Here is an 18327-nt window from a genome sequence, read left to right on the forward strand (position 1 = left end):
TTCTCTAACTTTGATGTAATATAAAAATATAACCAGGAGCAGGAACACAGCTGTAGTCCTAGATACAAGGAGGATAAAGGAGACTCATGTGAGTCCACGATTGGACAATAGAACACAACCCTGTCTCAAAAAATAAACTAAAATAATAAAGTAAAATTTAAAAAATACAAAGTTGCCTGATCTACCAAAAGCCCAGAGGAAATGAGTTCATACAAGAGTGGTAGATACCTACCTGCATGCTTGCCTTGCTGACATAGCTCCTCACTCTGGAATCTAGGAAGCCAAACATCTTACTTTTGAATCTCTTTAGTTCACCATGCAGGTCCTCCCACAGACTCTACCCAGACCACTCCTCCACCCTTACCTGTGTGACCAAGGACCTCACAGGACTGGAGAGCCTGTCTTCCTTCAGGGCTTTCTGGTTCCCCAGCATCTTGCCTCTCCATTTCTATGATGGAAATGAATCCACGTAAAGGATTATCAAAGCTCGAGAAATAATATTTAACTTGGCCATCTTTAACATTCTTTATGAAGATTTTGAGAAATACAGAGAAAAACAGAGCATAAATCTGTTTCATCATTTAATGCTGACTACTATTAGCATTTTTTTTTGTCTTTTTCATGACAGAGAGGAAAGAGAGAGAGGCAGGCAAGTGGGCTCTGTTATCTTGCTGGATGAATGATATTATTTTTCATCTTTCTTTGTTGATCATAAAATTGTATGGTGCTCACAGGCCACCTCACTGACAAACTGGATTAGGACAATATTTCATCTTCTTAATTTTTTATTTAAGGATTGCTAGAAAAATTTCTGTGCAGTAATTTCTTCTCCGCACACCATGAAAACCATGGCCTGCTCATTATAAACTAAGACAGAGAGGGAGAGAGAGAGAGAGAGAGAGAGAGAGAGAGAGAGAGAGAGAGAGAGAGAGAGCCTTGCATCTTGGAAGCCTTCTCCTCAGTACACTCCAGCATCAGCAGAATGTAACGGGCCACATCAATCGTTTAGCAAATCACAAGCACAGGCCAATTTCTCTCAAGCCGTAAGCTGGTGCTCAAGGATTGAGAAATTTGGGCACTCAGTGCTTCTCTCCATCTTTCTTTGGCTCTTGAGATGTAGTCCATTATTCAAAGTCTCTATCCCTTTGCTTTACCATACTTAAAATGGAAAGAAAAGTGTAGTTTTATGCTCACTTTTATTCTTGGATTCTTTCAATCAAAGCAACATGCATTGGGCTTCATTTCCACCCCCTGACATTCTGTTGTTTCACAGGGATACTGAGAAAAATAGAGCATCTTTCTAGCAGGTGCTCTGAGTCCCCAGGAGAAACACATCAATTAAGCAGAAAATTCTAAGTTGATAGAATATCCCTTGCACTTGAAGAGTTGAGAAGAAAATTATACTAAAATAATCTTGAGTTTAATATCAGCAAAGGTGATGAGAAATCAAGGGCTAATCACATATTACTGCAGAGTATTAGGAGATGTGCTCTTGTCTGTAGTCAGTGTCGGCAGCACAGGTGCCACAGGCCTGATGCCTGTGCCTGTGACAGGCATTATTAATCCATCCTTATTTCGTTTTGAACCTGGATTTGAAAGCCTTCCTATAAAAAGAAGAAGGAGGAGGAGGAGGAGGAGGAGGAGAAGAAGAAAATCTTCAAAATCCTGGAGTCCTAGCATGAGAAAGAAAGAAAACTTTGAAATCAGTCAAATTTTCATTAAAAGGCAGCCTCTACCATTATGTCATGCACAGCCTTGGGCAAGGCAACCTACCTGTCTTTTTTCATCTAATCCTCTTTCCCGTAGAGCTCACATGATAATTACATGAAGTGAGGTAGGTAATGTTCTGCCTCAGACAAAGCTGGTGGGAGTACAAAGTGATACCGCCACTTTGGAAGACAAGCAATTTCTTTAAAAGTTGACCATAAGCTTGCCATATGTCCTAGCAATTGTATTCTGAATACCTACTTAACAAAAATGAAAACATATATCCACGTGAAAAAGCTTGTATGGGATTTTTTTTGGCATTTAAATGTAACTGTACTGTATATTTAAAAAGTACCAATAAACTCAATGAGAAAAAAATTAAATAAAATAAAAATATGATTTAAATGTATGGGAATATTCATAGCAGCATTACTTGTAACAGCCAGAAAGTGGCAACAATCAGAATGTGCATCAGGTAATGACTGGATAAATAAGACGTAATCTGTCTGTACAGTGAAAGTCATTCAAAAATAGAAAAAAGGTGCTGATACATACAACTACATAGGTGAACCTCAAAAATTATCATAGTAAGTGAAAAAATTGGATGTCAACACTCCATATTATACTATTTCATTCATATGTAAGTTGATCAAATAAAGGAAATTGTACAGAAGTAATAAATTCCTAGTGTTGTGGCGTGAGGAATAGAGACAATAATTAATTGAAAAAGGGGCTTAAGGTAATTTTCAGGGTGATGAAAATGTTATAAAACTTTATTTTGATGGTGGTTGCACAACTCTGTATATTCATGTAAAGTCATTGAATCATACACTTAAAATAAATACCTTCATGAAGCTGGTAAAAAAAAAAAAAGATGTATCAAGTTTTACCATGGAACTTGACGTGGAAGACATTACTGTTACTTTATCTCTTTCCATTCAGAAATTTTTCTCCGACTCTTCAGTCACACAGCATGAAGTGTCAACTCTGTGCAACTCTATTTGCAGTTATATTTTGGTGCTGAAAATTATCCTGCTTTATGACACTGGTAGTTGTTTGATATAGTACAATTTAACCTTGGGTATACATACTTTAATATTTTGCCAAAAGAATATGAACCCCCTCAGGATAGGGATAATCTCTTCTTTATTTTCATATTTTCACCTTTGGCAGTTAGCCCTCAGCTTGGCCTCTGGCATAAAGTCTAAATTCCAATATTTATTAATGAATTATTAACTACAACTGCAAAAACATAGAATTTCTTACTGACTGTGATTTTGGCTTGAAAAAGAGAAGTGGTAACTAGAAGGGCTACTCTTGAGTGTGAACACATTTTAGAAAAGAGAGTGGCATAAAAGAAAGATTGATTTGGAGATGCTGTTGATTCAGACTCAGTGTGGCTAATTAATTTACACTGCCTTCATCGCGCTAGACACATCTAAGTTTTAGATTATTTCTATCTTGGTAAGGAAGCCCTTACTCACTTTTGTCACTCAGTGTTTAGGAAAACAGACGTTAAAGGAATTGGAAAGAAAAATATTTAAAGCTACTGTACAGTATTTTCCCTTTTAATGACAAATTGATGTCTTTTAAAACAATTCGAGTAACATCTTATGTAAGAACAACGCTTAAGTCAATTAAATGAATTAATGTATGCATTAAGATCAGCCAAGGAGTTCACTGTCTTTCATCTAAACATAAAAAAGTAGTTGGAATGGCTTTGTAGACTCTGCTGTGAAGGATTCTTTGAGCTCATAAAGTGCTGCTCAAACTTTTAATGTTAGTTTCAGGCAAACACTGAAGATAATCCTTCAGAATGTCGCAGTTCTGTTCTATAATGAAAGGAAGAGAAGAATGAATTAAACACCTGTTGTTTTATCTATCAGTACTCACTTCCCTTTGTTTCATGACAGAACATACATTTCCCCCTCAGAACCCAAGCCCTCCTCCTTATTTAGATGAAACTGAACCAACATTCATATGATCTGGGCTCATCTATTCAATGACAACTCCTGTCCTATCCAGGAATGGCTTAGAATGTTAATCTAGCCAAGCCAGGATTATGAAATTCTAGTCCAGTTTCTATGCTGCATTTGGCCAGCAAGTCCAAGATCAAGGCAGCAGCACTGACTTCCAGTGGGGGCTACTCTCTGCATTCAAGATGGTGTCTCTTTGCTGTGTTCCCTGCTACTCCATGCCCTGCAAGAAGGGTGTGTTTTAGTCACTTTTTGATTAATGGGACAAAATATACTATTTAAAGGGAAAAGCTTTATTTTAGCTCCAGTTTCAGGGGGTTCAACCATGTTTGGGTGGCTGTGATGTACAAACTTCATTGAGAAGGGCATAGTGGAGGAATGGCAACAAGAAATAAAAGCAGAGGAGAAGGGCCAGGAAGAAAAGGGCCAGTCCCCAAGGTAACAGCTCTGGCTCTCCCAGACACGCCCAGAAGTGTGATCTACTGATCTCTTAGATGTCTTTCAAGCCAATCAAGTTGGCAGGATGTCACAGGATATTAATTTCAACCTTCTGAAAGGCTGAACCTCTTAAGACAGTTGCTTTGCAGGTACAATTTCAACATGAATTTGGGAGAACCACCTTTCAATAGATAGAAACTATTAAAAAAACATAGCCAAGCTTCTGAGTAATTGGAGAATATTTCACCAAAGAGATAGACTGGATTCCCACACTTTGTCCCAGGGAAGTTTGTGCTTGATATTCTTTCTCCAAGTGTTTGTACGTTCATAACAATTATAACAAGAATTCATAATCCAGTTTCACCCTGGGAAACAGATTAGAGGCCACACATCAGAAGAAGAAAGGTGTTTCCTGCAAGTTGATAATGGGAAAGGAAATCAGATGCCAGACATCCAGTGGGAAAAAAGAGAGCAAATTTTTCTTTTAATTCATTAATTCTATTAGTGCAGCTTAGGTATACAATATGCTGGCATTCGTTATTTGGAATTTGTACCTTTATGTAATATATCTTGGTTCCTGTTTTTCCCCATTCCCCTGGCCTCTCATCAGTCTCTCCTCCCCTTCCTATTTACAAAGACTTTGTTTCCATTTTTTCTTTTCTCGTATTTATTCCTTTTCTTTCTTTCCTTTCCCCTGTTCTTCCCACTTACCCTTCTCCCTTGAACCTTTTCTTCCCATTTCACATTATCTGTTATACATCTTGATCCTGGTTTATACTTTCAGTTTCTCACACCAGAGAAACTCTTCAGTATTTACATATGTGTATCCTACTTAGTTCACTTAAAAGTAAAGCTTAATGTGCATCCATTTAGCTATAAATGTCTCTAGCTTCTCATTCTTTATGGCTGGGTAGTAACCTCCATATTATTAAACACACACACACACACACTCGCACACACACACACACACACACACACACACACATTTTCTTTACCCTGTATACATTTATGGACAATTGGGCTGTTTCCAAATTTTAGCTATTACAAACTGCCACTATAAATATGGGTGTGCATATATTGCTGTGGCATGATTCTCTGTACTGATTTCCGCAGTGGTTTCCCCAGTCTGCACTCCCACCCACAGTGCAAAAGGGTTCCTTTGTCCCCACAGCCCCACAAGCATTTGTTATTGGTTGATTTCTTGATAGCAGCCATTCTTTCTGGGGTGAGGTGGAATCTCAGCATGGTTTTCATTTGTATCTTTTGAAAGACCGGTGATGTTGAGCATGTTTTCATATGTTTATTTGCTATTTATATATCTTTGATAAATGTCTGTTCATTTCAGATGTCCATTTTTGGATTGAGTTTTTAAATTTAGGAGGTCCGATTTTTTAAAGTTCTTTACATATTCTAGATAGCAGACCTTCGTGTGAGGAACAGGTGGTAAAATTTTTTTCTCCACATCTTAGGTTGTCTCTTCACACTGTTGGTGGTTTCTCTTGCTGTGCAGAGCTTTTTAATAAGAAGAGATCCTACTTGTTGTTTCTTTGTGCTAGTTCTTGTATGACTTTTTGTTCATGAAATCTTTTCCTGTACCAATGTCTTCAAGAGTTCTACCTAATCTCTGTTTCAACTGGTTTAGTGTTTATGCTTTAATCCATTTCAGTTTTAGTTTAGTGCATGGTGAAAGATATAGGTCTAGTTTTAATCTTTGGCAAGATGAAACTCAATTTTTCCAACACCATTTGTTAAAGAGGTTATCTTTCCTCCAGTGAGGGTGTTTGGATCTTTTGTCAAAGATGAAGTGGCTGAGTGTGCCTGGGCTTGTTTCTTCATCTTCTAATCTGTTCCACTGATCCACGGGTCTGCTTCTTTGCCAGTACCATGCTGTTTTGTCACAGTAGCTTTGTAGTATAGTTTCAAGTAGGGGATGTGATACCTCCTACCTTGTCTTTGTTACCTAGAATTTCTTTTGCTCTTCTGGGTCTCTTCTGGTTCCAAATGCATTTGTGGATTGTTTTCTCAAGTTCTGTGAAGTAGGCTGTTGGAATTCTAGTTGGGATTTCATTGAATCTATATAGCAGTTATGGAAGTATTTCCATTTTCACTATATTGGTTCTTCCTACCCAGGAAGAAGGGATATTTTTCCATTTTCTGATATCCTCTTTGATCTCTTTTTTCAGTGTGCTGTAGTTTACAGAGTAAGGTCTTTGATTTCCTTTGTTAGGTTGATTCCTAGGTATTTCATTTTTTGGATGCTATTGTGAAAGCAGTTGTTTCTGTTTTTTCTGTCTAAGAGAGTCTCTTGTTTGTGCATAGGAAGGTTATTGATATTTGTGTGTTGATCCTGTATCCAGCTACTCTACTGAATTTGGTTGTTAAGTCTAGAAGACTTTTGGTGGAGTTCTTGGTGTCTTCTTTATAGAGTATTATGTCATCTGCAAATAATGACAATTTAACTTCTTTGTTTCCTATCTTTATTCCTTTTATTTCTTTCTCTTTTCTAATTGCTATGGCTAATGTTTCACAAACTATATTGAGTAGTAATGGTGCTAGTGGACATCCTTGTCTTCTTCCTGATTTTAGCAGCAAGGATTTCAGCTTTTGACAATTAGTATGATATTGGCTGTTGGATTTTCATAGATGGCTTTTATCAGGTTAAGATTGAGACTGTGTACCTCAATTTTCTATAGGGTTTTAATTGTAACTGGATGATAGATTTTGTTGAATGCTTTTTCTGCGTCCATGAGATGGTCATATTGTGTTTTTCTTTAATTCTGTTAATATAGTGTATTACATTTATAGATTTGCATGTGTTGAATCATTCCTGCATCCCTGGGATGAATCCCACTTGGTCAGGGTGTATGATACTCTTGATGATCTTTTGAATTATTTTTGCCAGTATCTTATTAAAGATTTTTGCATCCATATTCATTAATGACATTGGACTATAGTTCTCTTTTTTGGTTTGGTTTTTCTCTGCTTTGGGGATCATGGTAATGCTTGCTTCCAGGAATGAATTTGGGAGTATTTCTTCCCTCTCAATTTCACTGAAGAGTTTCAACAATAGCAACAATAGTTCTTCTCTAAATTACTCATAGAATTCAGCAGTGAAGCCATCAGGCACCAGGCTTTTCTCAGTTGGTAGGTTTATTTATTTATTTTAGTAGGTAAGTTTTTAATTATGTTTTCAATTTCATTGATTGATATTGGCTTGTTCAACTTTGGTAATTCATATGTACCTAGAAATATGTCCATTTCTTCTGTGTTTTCCACCTCATTGTCAAATAGGTTTTCAAAGAAGGTACTGATGATCCTCTGGGTTTCTGCTGTAATTTTACCCATTTCACTCCTAATTGCATGGATTTGGGTCTTTGCTTTCCTTTTTTTTTTTTGATAAGGTTGGCTAAGGATTTATCAATTGTGTTTATACTTTTGAAGAACCAACTCTTTGCTTCATTTTTTTGGTATATTTTTCTTAGTTTCCATTGAATTGATTTCAGCTCTGATTTTTATAATTTCCTCCCTTGTATGAGCTTTGGGTTTGTCCTGATCTTCCTTTTCTGGAAGCTTGAGGTTCATCATTAGGTTGTTTATTTGAGCTCATTCTGTTTTACTAATATGAGTATTAACTGCTATGAATTTCTCTCATATGATTGCTTTCAATGTGTCCCATAGATTCCAATTGTTTTATTGGCATTGTCTTTTAATTGAAGAAACTGATTTCTTCTTTAGTTTCCTCTGTAACCTATTAGTTAATCAGAAAAAAGTTGTTTAATCTCCATGTGTTTATGGAATTATTGTGGTTTCATTTGCTATTGATCTCCAATTTCATCGCACTATGGTCTTATAATATACAGGGGATAACTTCCTTTGCTCTTACTTAAACATGTTCTATGAGCAAGTACATGATCTGTTTTGGGGAACAAACCATGTGCAGCTGAGAAGAATGTGTATACTGATTTTGTGGTGTGGAACACTATAAATATTGGGTAAGTCCATTTGTTCAAAAGTTTAATTGAGTTCTAGTTTTTTGTTGTTTATTTTTTGTCTAATTCATCTATCTTTTTGTTATAGTGGGATATTGAGGTTCTCCATTACTATTGTATTAGTACTTACTTGATTTTTCACACCCATTATTATTTGTTTCATAGAGTTGGGTGCACTAATATTTGGTTCCTGTGTATTTATGGTTGTCTTCTCTTCCTTTTGGATTCTTTTCTTTACCAAAATGTAGTGTCCATTTTTGTCTCTTTTAATTAGTGTTGGTTTGATATGTATTTGATCTGAAAATAGGATAGCTACTCTTGCATTTTTGGGGATTCCTGTCACATGGTATATTGTTTTCTACCCCTTAACTTTCCATCTATGAGTTTCTTTTTGTATTAAGTGTGTTTCTTGTATGCGGCATATTGTTGGATCTTGCTTCTTGACCCATTCTGTTAGTCTATTTGCTTTGATTGGTGAATTGAGACCATTAGTATTGATGGCTATAACTGATATATATTTATCCTTGTCACGACCTTTCTTTTTGTTGGATTCTCCCCCCTTGAATTTAATTTCTTGTTTTGCCTAGTGGATTCATTCTGCTGGGCTTCCTGGGATTGTGATCCTCATTTTTTTTTTTTTGATAAGGTTGGCTAAGGATTTATCAATTGTGTTTATACTTTTGAAGAACCAACTCTTTGCTTCATTTTTTTGGTATATTTTTCTTAGTTTCCATTGAATTGATTTCAGCTCTGATTTTTATAATTTCCTCCCTTGTATGAGCTTTGGGTTTGTCCTGATCTTCCTTTTCTGGAAGCTTGAGGTTCATCATTAGGTTGTTTATTTGAGCTCATTCTGTTTTACTAATATGAGTATTAACTGCTATGAATTTCTCTCATATGATTGCTTTCAATGTGTCCCATAGATTCCAATTGTTTTATTGGCATTGTCTTTTAATTGAAGAAACTGATTTCTTCTTTAGTTTCCTCTGTAACCTATTAGTTAATCAGAAAAAAGTTGTTTAATCTCCATGTGTTTATGGAATTATTGTGGTTTCATTTGCTATTGATCTCCAATTTCATCGCACTATGGTCTTATAATATACAGGGGATAACTTCCTTTGCTCTTACTTAAACATGTTCTATGAGCAAGTACATGATCTGTTTTGGGGAACAAACCATGTGCAGCTGAGAAGAATGTGTATACTGATTTTGTGGTGTGGAACACTATAAATATTGGGTAAGTCCATTTGTTCAAAAGTTTAATTGAGTTCTAGTTTTTTGTTGTTTATTTTTTGTCTAATTCATCTATCTTTTTGTTATAGTGGGATATTGAGGTTCTCCATTACTATTGTATTAGTACTTACTTGATTTTTCACACCCATTATTATTTGTTTCATAGAGTTGGGTGCACTAATATTTGGTTCCTGTGTATTTATGGTTGTCTTCTCTTCCTTTTGGATTCTTTTCTTTACCAAAATGTAGTGTCCATTTTTGTCTCTTTTAATTAGTGTTGGTTTGATATGTATTTGATCTGAAAATAGGATAGCTACTCTTGCATTTTTGGGGATTCCTGTCACATGGTATATTGTTTTCTACCCCTTAACTTTCCATCTATGAGTTTCTTTTTGTATTAAGTGTGTTTCTTGTATGCGGCATATTGTTGGATCTTGCTTCTTGACCCATTCTGTTAGTCTATTTGCTTTGATTGGTGAATTGAGACCATTAGTATTGATGGCTATAACTGATATATATTTATCCTTGTCACGACCTTTCTTTTTGTTGGATTCTCCCCCCTTGAATTTAATTTCTTGTTTTGCCTAGTGGATTCATTCTGCTGGGCTTCCTGGGATTGTGATCCTCATTGTCTTTTTCTAGGATATTGTTTAAAATATTTTGGAGTGCTGGTTTGGTATTCATGAAGTTCCTCAGGTGTTTTTGTCATGATGAAAATATCTTATTTCTCCATCCACTTTAAAAGATAGTTTTGCAGAGTACATCAGTCTGGGTTGGAGGTTGTTTTCTTTTAGGGATTGAAATACTTCACTGTGGGCTCCTCGGCTTGAGGGTTTGTGTTGAGAAATCTGCTCTGATTCTGATGGACTTTGTATATGATTTGTTTCTTTTCTCCAACTGCCTGTAGTATTTTGTTCTTCTATTGGATTTCTGAAATCTTAACTATTATATGCCTAGGTATAGATTTTTTTTGAGTCCTATATGCCTCACTCATCTGTATGTCAAATTCTTTTCCCCTGCTTGGGAAGTTTTCTGCCATTACTTCTGTAAACAGTTTTGTTGTTTTGTTTGCTTATTTGTTTGGCACTGGGGATTGAACTTGGGACCTTGTGACAGGCGTGGTGCCACTGAGCTACATCTCAGCCCTATGAACAATTTTTTGTGTCATTTACATTCTCCTATTTCTTCATCGACTCCAATCAGTCTTATGTTATTCTTTGCATTTTCTTAGCAGCTGCTGAATTGATTTCTCTTGATCCCTTACTATTTTTAAGAAATTTTTCTTTTCCTGGTCACTAATTGCAATCCTGTTTTCCATATCTGATATTCTGTCCTCACACTGGCTAATTCTGGTGCACAGACTGGCAATGGATTTGATATTTATTTGCACCTGTCTTATGGATTCCATTTGCTTCCTATGCTGGGATTCCATCATGCTCCTTTGCTCCTCTATTTTTTATCTGTGTCTGCTCTAGAATTATTAATCATGTCTTTCACTATGGACACAGTCTCTGTTTTTATCTGAGAAGTAATTTCTGATTTCATTTTTTCCAGGTCCTCTTTCTTTGCTAGTTCAGGGAGTCCAGATGGTTGAGTATCAGATTGTTCCATCTTGTTCCCCCTTGGGGTTGCCTTAGGCTATCTGGAAGTCTGGTTTTAAGTCTTCTTTATGTGTCTTCTCATTTCAACACTTGCAGCCCACTGTGTCTTTGTTGAGGTGATTCTTTGTTCACCCAGTGGACTTCAATTCTCAGCCAGCCTCAGAGAAGCCTTCTCTCTGCTGCTCACCACCATGCCAATTCCTGAGTTCAGAATGGTGACTTTGTGGATCCCTGCTCTGCGTTGTTGTCCAGGCAGGCTCTGGCTGGGCCTATGCATACTTAGGGTGGTATCTGGATGTGCCTCTGGCTGGGGCCTGCCCAACTGTGTAGCTGTTGGCTGGAAGGGCTTTTGGCTGGGGGTTGTGCACCTGAGTTGCTGGTGTATGAGTGGACTTCTGGCTGGGTCTGTGAGAGCACTTACTGATGGTATCTGCGCGGGCCTCTGGCTGTGCCTATGCAGCTGTTTTCCAGGTCAGCCTGGACGGACCCTGGTGTCTGGATGTTGCCCTCAAGGAGAGTAAATCTTTAAAAAGATACCAAGAAACGCCACCACAGTTGTTCAAAAAGCTGAGCTTGTGCAGTGATGTCTATTCCAAGAATGAACATACTTCCCTCTTGAGCAAATATATATCAGGTCAACAAAGAATGTGTTTGACACTTACCTTGACTCACTAGAGAAAGGCTATGTTGTGTTGAATGAACTTTACTTAAGAGAGAAGAGGGGACTTCTTAACAGAAGTGTGAATGGCCAAGAGATATATGAAAAAATGTCCAACATCTCTACCCATTAGAGAAATGCAAATTAAAACACTGAGATTTTTATCTTACCATGGGAAGAATAGCTATTATCAAGAAATCAGATACTAATAAATGCTGGTGAGTCTATGGGGGAGAAAAGAAACATTTTTACATTGTTGGTAGAAAAGCAAACTAGTAAATCCATTATGGATATCAGTATGAAGATTCCTCCAAAAAACAAAAATAGAAATCCCATTCAACTCTCAGCTAAATTTCTGAGTACCTTTTCAAAAGAGCTGAAGACATTGTATTTACAATGATACATGCACAGTCATATTTACAGCAGCACAATTCATAATAGTTAAATCTTAGAAGTAGCCTATATATCCATCAACAGATGAATGTATAGAAGAAAATATATTTATGCACAAGGGAGTGCTGCTGTGCTATAAAGAAGGATACTTGTAAGTCATTTGTAGGAAAATGGATGCACTTTGAGACCATAATAATGTTAAGTGAAATAAATGAGACCACAAACTTAAATATTGCATGGTTTCAATTATGTGAAAAACACAAAGCAAAAATAATTTAAAGAGGAAGATAAAGGCTAGATAATCAGAAACAGAGAGATAGATCTTTTGTATAAGGGTATCTAGAGATGGAGCAGGGGAAAGGTCAGAAAAGAGAAAGTAAAAAGAAATAAGATGTGTTTGCACATGGACCGACTCCCTGCAATGAAAGTAATCACGTCTGCAAACTTGTACTAGTAAAAATATAAGGTAAAACTAAAAAAGAAGACAGGGTGGAAAGTGAAATAATTATTTAAAATGTTCCTATCATTAAAACCCAAAATGAGAAGAAAGAGCTTGAATATTTAAAGAAATGTTTTTAAGTACTTGGGCTTTAACTTTCATGGAACGGTTCACTTTCCCATGTTGCCTAGTCAGTGACTCTTCAGAAAAAGCCCCAAGTGCTGCCATGGTGGGAAAGGGGAGCAACCTACCTCCAAAGGGCGGCAGTGATTCTGAGATAGAGTTGCAACTCTTTTGATGCCTCTTTATCCTGAAATATAAAGCTTTCTGAAATCCAAATTGAAAAAAACAATTACTCGCTTTGGCCTCATTTGCCTACTGTGGCACGGTTGCCAGGGCTAGCTTGACTGTTAGATTTATTCTGGTTCACAACTGAGAACAACATCAAAGAAAAGATTTGCCAGCCCTGCCCATCTGAGAGAGAAGGCCACCAGGAGTAAGTGCTCAAGGACTGATTCTCAGGAGCGCGCTTTAGCTCTGAGGCTGGAAGTGTGTATGAAGCCTCCTGTTTCACCATCTCCAGCTAACTAGTTTTTAAAGCAAACTGCCTTGAAGGCTGTTTTAAACAGGATTAGTTTCATTTGGGCTCCTCTCTCAGATTTACTAGCCAAAATCTTAGGGCCGTATAAGCCATAGAAATACCATAAAGCAGAACAAAAATAAATTGTGATCATTGGATGTCTCTGTCTCTGTGTGTCTCCCCACCTCCCCCACTTTTTTTCCAATAAAAGTAGGATGTTACCAACATGAAACAAATGCTCCAATTTGAATAATACTATCCTGATTTGGACCAATGAGAAAAAAAAAATACTGAAATGTCTTGCTATTTCTCCTTAGCTGTTCCCTCCATCAAATAAGCAAGTGGAAAAAAAAATCCACTTAATAGAAATCGTATGCAAATCTGTTGTTACTGGCTAACTCCTAACCAGAATTCTTTTCATTATGCTAAGTTCATTAAGAATAATTCCAAATAAAGACACAATCCAAAAGCTTGCGGGGGGCACACAAGGGGCCAGGCAGAGTATCAGCTAAAATATTCATATTTTTACATGCAGGACAAGGAAAGCCCATGAAGAACTACATGCCCCAAGGTCCTCAAAGTATCTCTGCCTGGAGGCGAAGGGCCCTCTGAATTCTTTGTTTTATGTAACATTCCATTCTCTAGTCTCTCAAGGGTCCTCTCTGGTCTGGACTTGTCTCTTTTAAGTGAATAAAATGTAAGCTTTCAACAGCATTAGTGACAGCAACAAGGATTAACACTAACCTCGACCATGATAATCACTTGCTGTGTGCTGAGCATCTCACTGAAGCCTGGACGCTTCTGACACATCCTTTCTTTTAATTTTCAGGGTATCCATTTGGCTACTGGAAGGATAGAAGGAGATAAATGGTTTGCAAGATAAAAAGCACCGTGAACAAACTAACCAATGTGATCACCATTACTGTTATTTACTTTAATCTGGTTCTTGATTATGAATATTTCAATTTCACTTTCCTCCCAAGTCCTGCCATGTTTTCCTCTAGCTTGCATCTCAGATGCACCTCTTCCCCATCACCAAGACCACTGACTTAATTCAGAGGCTTATCACCTCACACCTCCTTCTTACTGATATCTCACTCTTTGGCCTCCTTCCCCCTTCACTCATTCGCCCAGAGCAGCCAGATTTATTCTTGATATGAAAATCTGGTCTCGCCTCCCTCCATAAATCCATCCAATAGATCACTATAATCTACAGAATATCCACTGTGGTTGTTAGACCTTAGGACCTTGCTCATATCTAACTCTATGCATTCAATATTTGGGGTGCCCAGTTCCCCAAACAAGCCAGAGTCCTTCAAAACACAGTAGACATCCCAAAACACCTTCAACTGGATTCACTCTCTGTCACCTTGTTGAGCAACTATACAGCCATCATCTGTGACCAGTGAAGCACAAATATCACCCCTTGTGTGAATTTTGTTCTGGCATTCCTCCCACATCTGCCTTCCTCATCACCATAGAGTTGTTTATATTCTCTCTCTCTCTCTCTCTCTCTCTCTCTCTCCTCTTTGCAACAACCTGTGCATTATTTGATTACAAAATGCTAATAATAGTCATAATGCTATTAATAACTGCTAGTACTCTGTTAACTCTGTTTTAAACCTTAAGAGCCTCGTGTAAAATATTCCCTTCTCACAACAAACTCAAAATGATTTTGCTAAAATTGCCCCCATTTTATAGATGGCTGCCCTAAGCTTAGATAAACAACTGAACTTTCCCAAGTCTTGAAGAGGGGAAGGGTCACGTCGTGTACCTCCTCCAGACCTTGAGATTACAGCCTTCATCATGGTCTGGTTTACACACCCCCAGCTCAGTTTTTGGGTCTATTCCTCCACTACGTTTAGTGAATTTTAAAATTTAGTTAATTAAAAGAAATCAAGCGTTCAGTTTCATCACACTTACACTGACCACATGGCAGGGGTTCAGTAACTATAGCGAGTCACTGAGATCTAAAACATGTGCACCATCACAGAAAATCCTGGAGGTGGTGGGCAGTGAGGGACTTTCTTCATCCCAAATTCCCTAGTACTTTTGACTATGCAGCTCAGCAAAGCTGTCTATGGGGAACCAGACCCTTGCTATTTTGGCTTATTTTTCTTACATGTTATCTCAAATTTAAATGTGGTTTCTTTTGAGCACATGAGATGAGCAAGTATGGCATTAGATCTAATAGTCCCAATCTCACTCTGGAGTATACAGCTCTGATCAGGATGTCTCTCTTTGACCTTGACCCCAACGCCAGGGAGAGGAGACAGTGACAATTCCTGAATCCCAGAGAAAACATCCTCAGACCCTCCACACAAATATTGCAGTAAGAAATGTCTACACCAGCGCCCTCATCATTTGATCTGATAGGTTCCAGATTCCAATATGAAATTGCCAAGCTAATAATCTTTTTGCTTCACTTTAGGATTACAAATGGAATCTTTTGCCTGGTAAACATTCCACCAGTCTTAATCTCCGAAGAGCTTTAATTCTCCAGTCCCTTCCTCTAGCCTCTTAAAAATTGCAGGGCTAATTTTCTAATTATCACCCTCACCTCTGTTATTAATAAAAACATTGCTTTGCCTTCATTTAGTAGAATAAAAAATGTCCTTAATGTAGCCAGCTCTATGTTTGAGCCTTAACTCAAAAGGTTTTATAAACCTTAGGCTGAGTATTTACTGCCCTAAGCCTTTATTTTTCTTCCAGCTATAAAAATGGCAGAAATCACATTACTCACCTGAAAGGATTATGGTGAGGCTGAAACATTAAGTGTTCAGCATAGTGTGTCTTGTGCAGAATGTGCTCCACTTAAGTGTTAATCATTATTCTTATCCATTTTAATTTTTTTATTGGCTACATAGCTCCTCACCCTTTCATCTGTTCCATGATGTAAGTATTAGTGCTCCAGCTTTTCAGATGAGGAGAAAGCACAGGACAATTACAAAAATGTCCAGGGTCATGGTAAGTGAACGGCAGAAGCATTGCGCTCTAGGTCGGATGAACCCCAGGACCCAGCTCTCCCTGCTCTACCATGAATCAGTTGCACTTTGCAAGAAGAGCTCGAACCCCCAACCAGCTCAGGTGGCCATAGCATCTGGAAACAGTGCCAGGCTATCTGCAGTTTCCGGGAGGCACAGCCTTCTGATAACGCCACAGAGGCCACCAGGGAATATTAAACTGCAGGCCTTCCTGAAATGGGCTGAAAACCATTCACAGAGAGGAACATTTCTTCTGCTACCGAAGACAGTTAGATGAACACTTTGGAAAAGAACCAAGGAGGTAAATATCATTTTCTCCTGGCCACTCAGAGCAGGTAATGAAAACAAAAATCACAGCCTTCTTTTCACTTTTATTTCTTTTATATGAATATTACTCTAACCACACTGAAGCAGCACAACATTTACAATGGAATGAAGGTTTGCCCAACCAGGTCTCCTGGATTTTGCAATGCTAGTGATGGTGAACATCAGCCATTACCTAAAAATCTGCACTTTCAAAGAAAACACCTGCAGATCCCCAGCTTCCTGCATCCTTCCCTGGGTCTCTCCTTCTAACCTGGGGCTCTGTACAAAATTTAGAGATTTCTGAGTGGTTCTGCAGCTTAGAAAAAAGGAAGAATTACCTAGAAAAATATCAACTGTAGCATCACACTTGGAGGGAGTTAAAATTATACGGGCACTCACACACATGCTTTCACCTGAACGCATGCTGATTCATTTCCATAAGAAACAAATTTGTGGTTGATGAGGATGAAGGCAGTTGTACATTTTATTACTAAAAAGTGATGCCAGGGGCCCAGTTACAAAATATTTCTAAACATACGAAATTCTGTAATAGGACCCCCAAGGGCCAGCCCCACAAATCGTGTACTCAATTCGCCGTATATGCATAGCCCAGTGTTTCCACGGTAACCTGAGTCTCCAGTCTCAGGTGTGAAAGGTTCAAAACTGCAGGCACGCAGAAACCATAAAGCTGCCCACTTTATTTTTAGTCTTCATCGAAATGGTTAGATTTCACATTTCACCCGCATTTAGCTTTTGATTCTGTTTCCCAACAAACACCACACACACAAGCACATGCCACCAGATGTCTATAGTTTTTCATGCAAATATTACACTGACACGCTCATCATTATTAACGCACATAATCATCTGAAGTCGGGCAGGAGATCATTCCCTGCCAGTTTGCATGCAATCCCTTATGTTCAAGAGTCAAAAGCGAACTGAAGAGGGAATAAAACCGCCAGTGATCAGATGCTTTAACAGAGAACAGAACCCATGCCCGCCAAGGGACTTCTGCTCTGAAACGCCTTTCTGATTTGACAGCACTTTCTCTCCCCGAGATCATAGTCCACCAAGTTCACAGCTATGAGGATAGGCCACTGCTTATTCTCTGTCCAGCAGCCTCTGGATATCTCACCCACCTTGGTCCACTTTCTGATGGCTGATCAACAGCCTGTGGGCTAGAAGCGGTACAGAGCTCCCCTTGTTTTCTCCCTCTCTTTGTTCTCTGTCTTGGCAGTTGGTCCTTCAGCCTTGCCCCCTCCTGACCTTGAGCTTCTTTGCAGAAGACGCCACAGACAGGCAGCCTGTGGGGCACCTCAGGCCGCCAGGCAGGTTCTGCTCACCCACATTGTGTTTAAAAAGTAACATGAAAAGAGTTAGCTGTTAACTTTTAAAAATTAGGCAGTTTCTTAGGGAAGCCCAAGGGAGGAAGGGAGGAAAAGGAAAAGGAAAAGAAAAGAAAGGAAAGAGGATAGAAGAAAAGAAGGAAGGAAGGGAAGAGGACAGTGAGAGAAGCAAGAAGGAAAGGAGGAAGGTAGAAAGGGAAAAAGAAAGAAGTGAAGGAGGGAGGAAAGAGGGAAGACAGACAGACAGACAGACAGACAGACAGACAGAACAATTTGTAGCCCTGGGCCAGGGTACCTATTGATTGCAATGGGAAGAATATACAAATTCTGTCTTCTTTACACCAAAAAAGTACGTCATCACCCATTATCAGTTCTCTTGAAAGTTCTGCCAAACTCCTACCACGTGTTTCCCCACTCGAGTCCTTTTTCAGACTTCTGCTTTGCAATACTCTTCATTCCCGTCTTGGGGCAAAATGTCTTCATTGTGCCTCACTCCGGATTGGGACTTAAGGGGAGGAGGTCTTACAATTCTCAAGCTTTCCTTCCTTCCTCTTTCCCAAACTCCCCTTCTCTTTCTCCCTCTCCTGTCAATGTGTCTCCCGTGTTTGCACCCATAGGAAATGACCTACAGGAAAGTCATGCGGCTTAGCACCTGTAGCATGTGGCAGTTCTTGTTG

The 18327-nt window shown here is 38.4% G+C and overlaps 1 long non-coding RNA gene across 3 annotated transcripts; it reads right to left on the reverse strand.

The window, feature by feature from the left end:
• Positions 1–231: 231 nt before the first annotated feature.
• Positions 232–17637, reverse strand: LOC104876206. 3 transcript variants are annotated; one of them, XR_784272.2, is made up of 5 exons: positions 17444–17637; positions 13759–13859; positions 12686–12744; positions 365–448; positions 232–273 (listed from the first exon to the last, which is right to left on the reverse strand). It is a non-coding gene; the product is annotated as an uncharacterized LOC104876206 (long non-coding RNA). The 3 variants fall into 3 exon arrangements; XR_784273.2 differs by having other exon boundaries at positions 12686–12761; XR_784271.2 differs by lacking the exons at positions 232–273; positions 365–448 and adding an exon at positions 3383–3539.
• Positions 17638–18327: the final 690 nt, after the last annotated feature.

Source organism: Fukomys damarensis, unplaced genomic scaffold (genome assembly GCF_012274545.1).
Source record: "Fukomys damarensis isolate Sample0158 unplaced genomic scaffold, DMR_v1.0_HiC HiC_scaffold_34, whole genome shotgun sequence".
NCBI classification, from domain to species: domain Eukaryota; kingdom Metazoa; phylum Chordata; class Mammalia; order Rodentia; family Bathyergidae; genus Fukomys; species Fukomys damarensis.